The following is a 9,711-nucleotide window of genomic DNA, read 5'->3' as shown; positions in this document are numbered from 1 at the left end:
AGATGTCTATTTACACCGAAAAATTTAGGAAAAAGGCTATGGTATGGTATGGCATGCAATATGCATGTGTGGTAAATTTTCTCAGTCCTTCATTATAACATACTATGAACACTGAAACATACATGGTAGGGTGGGGAAAAGTGATCGATTTTCCAGAACCAAGTTTTTTTGGTTCCTTTTGGGACCCTAAACAACCCTAAACTTACCGGAAGTCGATTGGTTTTGTCTCTGCTTGGCGCATTGCATTTCAAATTTGTATGAAAATTTGTATAAGAAAACCTACTTTTTTGCATTTACCTTTCTAGAGAGCTCAATAATGCTCTAATAATGCACTACATTATGTAAAAGTATAGTATTTTAGATGCCTAACAACTTTGCAGAAGACACTGAAGAGCTAGGATGTCCCTAAGGAAAGCTACAGCTGTTCAAAGTTGAGTATGTCGATTTAAATGCGGAAAATCTTGCTTTCTGCCAACATTACCAATGTACCGGCGCCAGTAAGATTTCCATCAGAAATAACCTGTCGTAACGAGTTTATACACTCAGCTGGATCAAACAAACAAATTTGGGTCGATATTATAGGCGTAGGTAGAATCTAAAACGTGTTTCAAAGGTTACTTCAGATGGAAATCTAACTAACGCCGGTACACTGGTAGTGTTGGCAGAGAAAAATTTGCAACATAAATTTCGACATACTCAACTTTAAACAGCTCCAGTATTTTTTTTGAGACACCCTAGCTCTTTGATGTTTTTGGCCAAATTGTTAGGCATCAAAAAACCTACCATTCGAAGTCATGAAACCTATGGTTTAAGCCACTGAGCTCTTTAGAATGGAAAATGCAAAAACGTTGGTTTTTCCATACAAATCTCCATATAAATTTGAAATGCAATGCGCCAAGCGGAGACTAAACCAATCGACTTCCGATAAATTTAGGATCGTTTAGGGCTCCAAATAGAACAAAAAAAAACTTGGTTCTGGCTTTCTGCTATCAAGTTTCGTTTTTTTTTTCATATAACGATTCCCCACCCTAATTCATGGGCCATTCCAAGTCAAGTGTCCGAGGAAATGCATCGACCATTTTCGTTTACGACTAAAATTTGTGAATCGATGTACTTTGGCCCGGAACTCATAAATACAAAGTGTTGTACCGATTGGTGGACTCCTCGGCCAACGGGACTGCCTCTACCTTTTGCGAATTTGGCAAAACACCTTTTTTAATTTGCGGACATTTGCATTTTTGCTTGCAAGTCGTAACTTGCACACAATTTTTATGTAAGCTATTCCTTTTTTTTTCTTCTCGGTGTTATTTATTTTTTGCCCTCCCCTTAGCTAACTTTGATAACCGTAGACATAAAAACTATTCAAAATTTGTATCAGCCTAAAATGCCTGCTAGGATACCATTATGATTGCAGCATTCTATGCAGAAACATTTTCGTGTGTACGTACAAATTCAGTGCAAGTTTGAAAATTCGAAAATGCTGTATCTGTGGAACACTACATTTGATTTTTTTTTTGTTGATAAGTGACTCCTATGTGAAATCGTCTGCTTAACACATTGGCGTGGTGAAAACAAAAATCGAAGAGGTATTTCGAGAAAATTGCAAATTAAGTTTTAAATTGAGAAAATGGAATATTGGCAACATTGCAGAATGAAATAAACTACGTAGTTCGAATCTACATCTGCGACCCTTCAAAATGATATGTCAATATCACCTGTAGCTCTTCAGGGTCCCGAGATATCCGCAAATTAAAAAAGATGTTTTGGCAAATTCGCAAAAAGTAGAGGCAGTCCTATTGGCCGAGGGGTCCACCAATCGGTACAACATTTGTATTTGTGAGTTCCGGGCCAAAGTACATCGACTCACAAATTTTGGTTGAAATCGGAGATGGTCGATGCATTTCCTCGGACACTTGACATGGAATGACCCACATTGAAGATGACTATTGCAAAAGAGATTGCTACCCATCATTCGCACATAGAGGCTCAGTACTGTTCTGTTCTGATTTGGCATCCTGCCACTATGCGCAAGCCACTCAGAAGTGGTTTGGAGACAACGAGGTCATTTTTGTGAATCCGCCAAATTTCCCGGAAATACGTCAAAATGAGATATTTTGAGCATTAGTGAAGGCAAACCTTAGGAAACATGTCAGAGCAGCAGATACATGTGGAAAAATTCAAAATAGATTTGATCAAAGTGGCCACTTTCGATGGAAAGGCGTCTGTGCAGAACCTTACGAAGACAGTTAGAGGAAAAGTTTACCATCTTGGATACAGTAAATGATGAGAAGTAGCCCTGGTCTATACTAAAGTATTCTTTTGGGTCGCGAAACCTCGAACTTTATGTAAGAAACAAGCAGATTGCAAACGACGCAGTTCGCAAAAACCAAAGAAACAAGAGTGCGCCCGTCAATGTTCCAGCTGTGAGGTTTAACCAAAATCTGCGCACAACAACGAAGTTATGACGAAGTACGAATAATGCTTGTTTATAGATGACGAAACGTACGTGAAAATGATTTTTAAACAGCTTCCGGTCTGAAATCTGAAAAGGCATTCGCCAGAGGGAATGTTTCCAGCAAATTTAAGTTTGTTTTAACTGATTAATTCGCTAGGCAGTTTTTGATTTGGCAAGAGAATTGCAAGTGTGGACAGAAATCCAGGTCTCTTCACAAACAAGACAATGGACTCGAAATACGTAAGGAAGAGTATATTTGCCGATATTTGGACCGAAATCGGCTCGTACGCACTTAAAGTAAGTTGGGCATACCACAATAGATCAAATAATGGTCGCAGTGGTTCAGTCTTCTACAAAAGAAAAAAACAAACACTTGCGTATAGCCTCCATCTCTTACGCTTTTTTTAATTGATGTAATGAAGGCGAATTTTTAGCACTAACAACGCTACAAAGAGAATAACTTTTACTACTTTTTTCGGAAAAAAGGATTCGATCACAGTGGTGGATGTTGAAGTCATCATTAAATTAATGAATGATTCGAATAATTCATAAATAAATACAACAATATCGCACGCTAGCCTGGGGGGCTAATGCGGTCTCGATCAACTAGATTAGTTGAGAGAATTCGTTATCGATATTGTTTTCGGCACATTTTGCATGTTGTAGGATAAGTACAACGATACACCGTGCCCCAGTGCTGAGTAGAGAAAATTTCCAGCTCGAAAAGATTCTCGACTCGACCGGGAATCGAACCCGATATCACAACCGTGTGGGAGAGCTAGCCGACCGACATCGCTAACCACAGCACCACGGGGACTACATCATAAATAAATAAATAATGAATGTCATAAATAAATAATGATGTTGATTAAATCCTGAAGTCCTAAGCATGGCTACACAAAGGTGAAATGTAGGACCCAATCTCTGCTTTACACCCAGCAAAGTTTAGTCCTTCGGTTTGGATGGGATAGCTCCAAACGGCCGAAACACAAACGGCCGAATTTCAAACGGCCGAATTATATCAATACTAACGAAAGGCCGAAATTTCGATCAGCCGAATCACGAAAGGCCGAATTTTATTTTTATTTCACTTTTTTTGTAACAGCTATTTTATGTTGCATACTTTTTAAGCAACATCAAAAAATGGATAAAAAATTGAAAACTAGCCTTAAATGTGTAAAATAACTAGGTTTTTCGTTGAACATTCTGTTTGGAATGATATCAATGCGGCTCTGCCGCATAATCGAGGGCAAGGAACCAAGGCGGCCCTAAGCCGCCGCGGTGTCCGACGGCCGAGATGCGGCGGCCTCTCGCATGCAAACAACTGATCTACTGGATTGCCCGGATTACCGAAGCATAGGGGCAATCCCCTAGTTTACGTCCGAACGAGCGGTAGCTAGGGACGTTGCGATACCATCAAACATCGATAGTTAGGATCGATACCTGTATCGAGAGCAAGCACTGATATTCCGGAAGTATCGAGGCTAACGTATCGATACCTAAATGTATCGTTGTGCGATACCAGTTCATTCAAAATATAAGTCATAATTCTTTTTTATTATTTATTCCTCAAGATAAAATGTTTAATTCAATTAAACCAGTTATATAGACCACTTTACGAGATGTTTCTGAACTCAATCTATGAAGGAAATTTTGACAGAAAGCTCGAAACCGCTGACATAACGTACGTAAAAGCAACATCATCAACAGCAGAATACGTGACACCTGTCAGTTTGTGAAATGGTCTATAAATTTACTGAATCTAGAAACACCAGCATCTGCAGAAACTTCTTCGAAAGTCGATTACGCTTTTCCTTAATAATTGATCCTGTTTTCGAAAAGAGCCGCTTGCATGGCTTGGTAGATTTTACCTTCGGATCTGCATGACCAAAAAGTGAAAGGATCGTTCCCGTAGGTTAATCTATAGAAATTTCTGTTAAATTGGCATTGCCGATGCTTTTCTGCTTCGTTCGTTCTTCTTTACAGGGTTGTTTTGAGTCTTTTCGATACTGAGAGGTGTGTATCGATATTGATTAAGTATCGCTGGTAGAACATCGATACCAAATATCCAAGTATCGGAAGTAGAAGGATCGATTCTGTATTAGTATCAGTGGTATCGCAACGTCCCTAGCGGTAGCGAGTAAGGACAGCATGCGCCCCGGACAATCGAGTAGGCCGAAGGCCACGAGTGTGTTGCATTAAATTTTTAGCAAAATCAATTTTCAATTTTTTTTTTCATTCTATGAAACAATTAGGAAACGGAAACAAATAACAAGGAAACAAAATAAATCTTTTCGAAACCATCTTTGTATAAATTCTCAGAATTTATCGCATGGCTGGTAACCCTTTATCGAATCAAATAGCCAAAATTCTCCTCAAGCATTACGTACTTTATGAACGTTTTCTTACAAAATTTCAGCTCATATTTAAAATGAAGAAAAAAAATCCTGCTATAAATAATCGAACCGAAAATGATGTATAATCGAGTCTATACATAATAGGGTGGGGAATCGTTATATGGAAAAAACGAAACTTGATAGCAGAAAGCCAGAACCAAGTTTTTTTTTTTGTTTTAGGCCGTTACAAATTTTATTTTTATTTTATATCACCCCCCCTTCAAAAATCTTGAATATTGAAAGGGGAAGAAAAAAAAAGCTCAAACCGTTTTGTTCATTTTATTGGTTTTCCGACAGCATAAATGCTTTAATTAGCAACAAACAAGTCCAGTGGCAGCAAGAGTGTCGTCAAAAGGCAAGCGAAATAAATAATAATAATAATTAAGTGTTATTGTTCAACATTTACTTAAGTGCAAGTTACAAACGTCATAACTTGCACACAAACTTTGATCAAAGATATTTCTTTTTATTTTCGTCTCGGTGTTATTTAGTTTTTGCCACCCCCTTTTCTAACTTTGATAACCTTGGACATGAAAAGAATTCGAAATTTGTATCAGCCTTATTTGGGGTTCCAAACAATCCTAAATCAATCGGAAGTCGATTGGTTTTGTCTCCGCTGGGCATTGCAGCTCTCTAGAAAGGTCAATGCAAAAAAGTAGGTTTTCCCATATAAATTTTCATACAAATTTGAAATGCAATGCGCCAAGCGGAGACAAAACCAATCGACTCCCGGTAAGTTTAGGGTTTTTGGGGTCCCAAAAGGAACCAAAAAAACTTGGTTCTGGAAATTCGATCACTCTTTCCCACCCTAATATATAATCGATTCTGACCTATAAATAAGTACAGTGACGTTTCGATACCAAGATCAATTTCTTATTTATTTCATGTTATTTTCGTGTGTATGTGTTAATATATGTTCATATGTGTGTGAATGTAAAGTTTTCAATGTTTTTTATAGTTGTGCTGTTGGCTACCTAAAATTTGTTACTTAGAGTGAAAAACAAAATGCACCAGAAATTATAGAAATCGTATAAATCTATTTTAACAAATAATAAGTTCAATGAAAAAGGCTGAGTTTCACCGCTAGGTGGATAATATCGGGTTACATTTAAATCTTTATTAATTACCAATGATTTTTCGGCCTTTCGAATGATTCGGCCTTTTGTGTTTCGGCTGTTTGATACATTCGGCCGTTTGTTATTTTGACCGTTTGAAATTCGGCCGTTTGTGATTCGGCCGTTCGTGTTTCGGCCGTTCGTGTTTCGGCCGTTTGTAGGTAAACCGGTTTGGATAGATATTTTGCAATTAGCTTCGATTGTTGAAAAATCGACCTAATTAAATGTTACTCAAGCGTATAACATGCAATGGGAGGATGAAATTTTCGAAAGTTTAGATAAGAGACTTTTTCAGTCTTGAGAAAAGTTTGCGGCTACGAAGTGACAAAAAAACCCGTGTCTAATGAATGGACGAATCTGTCCTGGGTGTCGAAAACCTGGAAAATCAGGGAATGTCAGGGAAATAATTTTTCGATCAGGGAAATCAGAAAATATTAGGGAAAACTGAAAAATATTCAGGGAAAAATTTTTAACCGAGAGGCGATTTTTTCAAACGACGCGAAAAAACTGATTTTTGCAGCATAAAAGGCTGATTCGAGACCACTACGGCTCGGTTTCATATCCAATTGAATACTCTTTTCACTGGGATTTCAGAGTTGTGTTAATCTACGTTTTTTTTGTGCCGAATGTTAAAAAATAATTTAGAATAATTAATTGGGAAATTAATGGTAAATTTCAGGGAATAACAGGGAATATCAGGGAAAATCAGGGAATTTAATTTTGAAAACTTTTTCGCCACCCTGTTTGTCGAATTTGAGAATCCTCATTTTTAGTTTACAATGTTAATAAATGTAAAATGTTACTTCTACGATCGGGTGAACCTGAAACAAACAAGCAATTCAATCTAATGGCGCTGCATAGAGATCCCCCGTCTTCTCGGCGTGTCACTTCGCCACTCGTGCCGTGCCGTGGTGCTAAGTGACATATCAGATCATGCTTGATCAACAACCATCTCGCGATCGCTCGGTCAGCAGAAAAGTTTGCCATGACAACATGATGGGCCGGATGACAGAGCTAGTGGTGGAGGAGACAAACCAATAAGAATAATACGCTTATAATTCAATCATAGGTACTCTCTTTTTTTCAGGAAACGTATTATTCAATCAGAGGCAAATTATGAGGCAAAGGGTGCCAACAAGACGACGACGACGGCGATGGGAAATGGCACCGAGGCGAAGGAATTGTGGTTGTTTGTGTTTGTTGACATCGTTGTAGATTTGAACTCTGATGGTGATGATGATGATGATGATGACGGTGATCAAGGCAGGCGAGAAAGACTTTTTACGACTGACTGGACTGAACTGGACTGGATAGACCTCTGTCCTGCTGTTTTGCTCCTCGGTATGGATTACTCTATGGGCTGATGTGCGGATCATGAAGCCGAGAGCCGGGCCGAAATCAGTGTTAATTGAAGTCAAGTGTGTTGTGAGTGTTTCTGCCGCAGATATGTATACAGCTGGGCGCTTTGGAGGCTGGGAGCGCAGATTGATGAGATGATAAGTCGAAGCAGGGTGGTGGAGAGGGGACAAATGGGTAATCTAATACTACTCAGTAGCTGTAACCTATCCCAGCAGGCGCGCGAGGTAGAGGGAGTTGACAGCGGACGTTTCTTGGACTACTTTTCGTTGAGCATTGCCGCGGTCGCAGATTGAGCACAGGAAACTACATGTGCGTTTTTCTCACGTCGAGGGAATTGATATGTAAATATGTTGCAGCCAGTCTTGGTGGGATTCAATCTTATCATGAAGCTTGTTGTGTGGTTTTAATTCAATCCGTACTGGGAGAGTTTCTTTCATTCATTTTTAGTGGCGAATCATCGAAAAAAAAAAAAACAAGTTAGAAGATGTGTGACAATTATCACCCAGACCCCAGAGATAAAAAAAATTTTCAACACATCGTGCAACGATCGACAGGATGTTACGCGATCGCTGGCACGGTATGCAAATTTTGCCATCGTAAACATATTCCATAATTCCGGATGTTGTCCAAGCTGGGTGATCAAATTTCTACCCTCCGCCACGAACCCTGTGCGCACTCGACAGCCTCGACCGATCCCCAATAAACGAGAAAGGTTATCGTGTGATGCGATCTCGATCTCTTTCGCAATATTGGTTGCTCATCTGCCGTCGTCTGTCCGCATGATAAATAGCAGCCAGCCTAAACTAGACGCATCAACAAAACGTCGTTCATAATCATTGGACTATAGGCAAAAGGTGTCGTTTCTTTAAATACAAAGAAAAGGCGCAGTTCGGTTCCCTTGAAAAACCGAACCGAGCCGATATTGATTGAACAAGTAAAACTACGAAAGAGCCAGGTCTTCAATCGGAAACAAACAAACAAAGCGGGGACCGACGTTAAACGTCGTCATCATCGACATCATCATGGGGGGAGGAAAATGTCAAAAGTACATCACCGATCAAAGCAAGCAAGCAAATCTTCGTCTCTGCTTTTACCGAACTGTAATATTATGGCACTTTAACTTAGCGCTTACCGCGTTGATGCTACAGGGAAATATTTTGAATACAAATTGTGGATCTGTTTCTCGAGCAAAATCTCGACAAACGTTTCTTCACAAAATCCGTTTTCAGCGAGCTTAAGCCTTACTTTTTCATTCATTTCGCATTAAACGTGTTCATTTTCGTATTAAACGTATTCAAATCTTCTAAACGTTTTACAGCGCTTTGAAGCTCAATTTTCAGATTTGATTCAGATTGTTCCGCCTTCACAAGCCAAAATGACCTGGAAATACACAGAATTTGATTGACCTCTCTTGATTTAAGAAAACTCAGTCTTTTTCTCAGGTGGAAACATTTTTCATACTAAGAATATTTTTTGAAAATGGTGTATGCAATTTTACATACACTCTATGCAAAAATTATAGCTCAGAAACCTTTGATTGTATAAGAGAACTAGTTAAAAACAAGTTAAAAACTGTTAAATTTTCTCTTCATCTATGTTATGTTTGATTCAAAACTTGAAGCCATATCAAAAGTTTGAGTAAAAATTTCAGGATAGAGTCAATTGTTTTCTTGAAGTCCACGGCACATAAATTTCACCTAAAAACAAGAACATTTTGCCGGTTTCATCTCTTTCGAGAGTATCCATTACCAGTTGTTTGCAGCCTGCTTGATACAAATGGGAAAACCTCCTTTTTCACTTGTTTCATCCTACACGCTCCTTCATGTTTACCCTAACCTGGGTAACATCTACTCTGTTTTATATTTCTGTGCTGAACGTCAAAAACTGAGTACCGTAAACTGGGGTGACTTTGATCACTTTTTTGATTGTATCTCAAATATTTTCAGAATATACTGAAAACAATATTCTTTAATATTTTTAAAATAAATACTGGCATGCATTGAAAAAGATTCAGTCACTACTTCAAAAGTTTAGCAACAATTTTGCTGTTTTTAAATATGCTCTAAAAATTTCACACCAATAATCATTAAGGGGTGACTTTGATCACTCCATTGTTTTGATGAATTTGGAGTAACACTTTGCTACTTTCACTAAATTGAACAGCCTTAAACGAGTTTATAAATATGGAAAGAAATTTGGGGGCCATTCACATTCTACGTGAACAGTTTATAATGGCGAATGTCCAAGATTCATAAAATTTTTTTAGAATATATAAAAAAACAATATTGCACGCAAGCCTGGGGGGCTCATGCGGTCTCGATCAACTAGATTAGTTGAGAGAATTCGTTATCGATGTTGTTTTTGGCACATTTTGCATGTGTAGGAT

The sequence above is a fragment of the Wyeomyia smithii genome, chromosome 1, assembly GCF_029784165.1.
Source record: "Wyeomyia smithii strain HCP4-BCI-WySm-NY-G18 chromosome 1, ASM2978416v1, whole genome shotgun sequence".
NCBI classification, from domain to species: Eukaryota; Metazoa; Arthropoda; class Insecta; order Diptera; family Culicidae; genus Wyeomyia; species Wyeomyia smithii.
This window is presented reverse-complemented; position numbering follows the sequence as displayed.